Raw genomic sequence first — 2790 nt, forward strand, 5'->3', positions numbered from 1 at the left:
CTCTCAGTGGAAACCAAGTAGATCCTTTCAGGGTTCTCTTAACTTTATCTGCAAAATGTGACAGGGTACTTTGGAATGTGGGTTGGGGGAACAGTGATACCTGTTTCCTTAGTAATAGAACCTTTTCCTGTCATGCACTAGAAGTTGAAACTTCTTTAGATGAGACTTAGACCAAAGAAAAACACTGATTAGTATTCTCACTCCCCCATACAATAGGAATAGGCACATGAAAATTATTTAGAGCAGTGTTATACAAAGGATCTGTTGGTTTTGGTGGGATGGGTGAAATACTGAACTTTATCATCTCAGATTCCTTATCCTTATTGTTCGTGTTTCTACTTATTTTGAATGATTTGAAAGGATATAAAAGGGAAGAGGCAGTTACACCCAACAGGAGTGGCTGCTAAAACAATAGTGAAGAGTATGATGTTCCTTATTTTCTAGAGTTTGGTGATCAGCAAAAGATTTATTTGTATTTGAAAGAAAGTGTAATGTTTTAATCCTTAGACAAGTTGAATGCTATCTTCTCAACTCCATTAACTGAGAATACCAACTTCAGAATAAAACAGACTTTTTTCTTCTGAAAGGCAGAAACGTACATCTACTATACCACTTTTTTTTTTTTTAAGATTTTATTTATTTATTTATTTGACGGACAGGGATCACAAGTAGGCAGACAGGCAGGCAGAAAGAGGGAGAAGCAGGCTCCCTGCTGAGCAGAGAGCCTGATGCGGGGCTTGATCCCAGGACCTGAGATCATGACCTGAGCCAAAGGCAGAGGCTTTATTTAACCCACTGAGCCACCCAGGCGTCCCTACTATACCACTTTTAATGGATATTTTGTTCTTTCCTTCATCTTTTAAAATTAACTACCAAATAAAATTAACTGCCTTTTAAAATTTCACCTCTTTGGTTTTATCCAAATAGGGTGACTTTTATTTAAGACACCCAGGCCTTTTTAAGTAATTAGTTCCTATCACATTTTGAACATAAATGCTTATATCACTTTTTTCTGCATCTTTTTTTTTTTTTTTTTTTTTTAATGTAACTATCACTTAGAAAGTTTGTAGCAAAGCTAGAAGCTAAAAGCCAGTTTTCTGCTTTAGGAAAGAGCCCTGGGTTTGTAGCAGAGACCCTGGTGCTGTCCTAGTGCTGGAACAAGTCTGTTCCCTCCTCTGTGAGGGAGCATTCGCCGCTCTTCCTTCTCGTGATCTAACAGACAACATGTATAATGCACTTTGACAACCAAAACGTTCTACAAATTAAATAATCCTGCCCATGTTACTAAACCAAACATAAGCATTTCCCTCACTTGAGTATTCTAGGCAATTTTACCTTACCTTTCTGACAATTTATATGGTATCTTGAAGAGGCCAGTGAATTTAGTTTAAACTGGATGCTTTGAGTTGAAAGCAAAACTTGCTCATCACAAGTCAAAAGGAAAGCAGGGAGTCTGTAAACTCTGAAAGTTGACCTTTCATTACACTGGTTTTCTAAGTTATCTGGATTTAGGAGGTCCATTTGCAAGGAAAACTAAAGTGAATGGAAATTTGCTTCTAGAAATAGTCCCAACAGAAGCTGGGCCAAAGGTTTCTCTAACCAGCATTTGTGGGCAATCATGAAGATGGCGAGACCTTTCAGCCACCTTGACGGATTAACATCCAGTTAGAGAATGACATGGCAGCTGGGCCAGTGGGCTGGGAAGAGCCTCCATGTTTAAATTCCCCATAGCAGTGGCTGCATCATTTGGCATCTTTTCTAGCACTGACCTTTCTGGCACCCTCAATTCCAAAGACCACGTGTGAAGAAGGTCTTTTTTTCTAAAGAACATCGCCAAGAATTTTACTTCCATTTTTACCATCTTGCTGTTGTCAGTTTACCGTTTGCTGCGCAGAGGGGCCACTTATTTTGAAAACGAGAGAAAAGTGTGGGTCCTGCTTTGGAAACTTAAAGCACTAGATAAGATCAAAGTGATGTACGTGAAACTGAATAAGGTCCTGAGTCACTGGCAAAGTTTACGTTCACAGTCACATATTTCTGCCCGTTTGCACGCAGCTGAACTTCTCTCCCATCTTGGAAGTTGGGACACTATAAATCTGTGTCACCAGATCTCTCCAACTTTGGACACACGCCCCAGCCCGACACGCAGGGAAAGACGCAGGCCCACACAAGGGAGCTTCTCTCAATTGCCATCTTCTCTCGAGCCCAGCGCGAACTCGGCTCAGGCTTGCAGCACAGGCCTCTCAGACTTGTGCACGAGGAAGGATCCAGGGACAGAAAGATCCAGAAGTGGGGGGAAAAGTTCCTGTTGGCTGTTTTACTCCTTTTACAGCTAAAGAAACTGAAGCCCGGAGAGTGGGTTTTCCCTTCGCAGCTTGTCGGTCTGGTGCTGGAGGGGCGTTTGGGAGGCCTTCAAAGAGCAGCGCGAGACAGCTTTTTTCACTAAAGTCCTACCACACAAAATAGGAAAAAAATATATATTTTTTTGAAGTAGCCAAGTCATCCGCCAGTGTGTGGTTGCCTTCCTCTAGTCCCCCCTGACTCTTCACTATTGAAATCCTCCTACTTCCTTCCTGCTGCGGGGGCGGGGAGGCTCCTGGGAGCCCTTGTCGGACCCCGCAGGCCCCGCTAGCCAAGCTACGCCTTCGGCTTCCGCACACTTGGGGAAAAGGACGTCTTCGGTTAGAGACCGCGTGCCCTCCCTCAGGAACGCGCTGCGCGGACCCAGTTAACTTAGAACCGAAGAAGCGCTCCCCGCGCGGCCGGTGCCAGGAGGTTGCGGGGGCAGGA

This window comes from Lontra canadensis, unplaced genomic scaffold, assembly GCF_010015895.1.
Source record: "Lontra canadensis isolate GAN:19392208 unplaced genomic scaffold, GSC_riverotter_1.0 scaffold41, whole genome shotgun sequence".
Classification (NCBI taxonomy): domain Eukaryota; kingdom Metazoa; phylum Chordata; class Mammalia; order Carnivora; family Mustelidae; genus Lontra; species Lontra canadensis.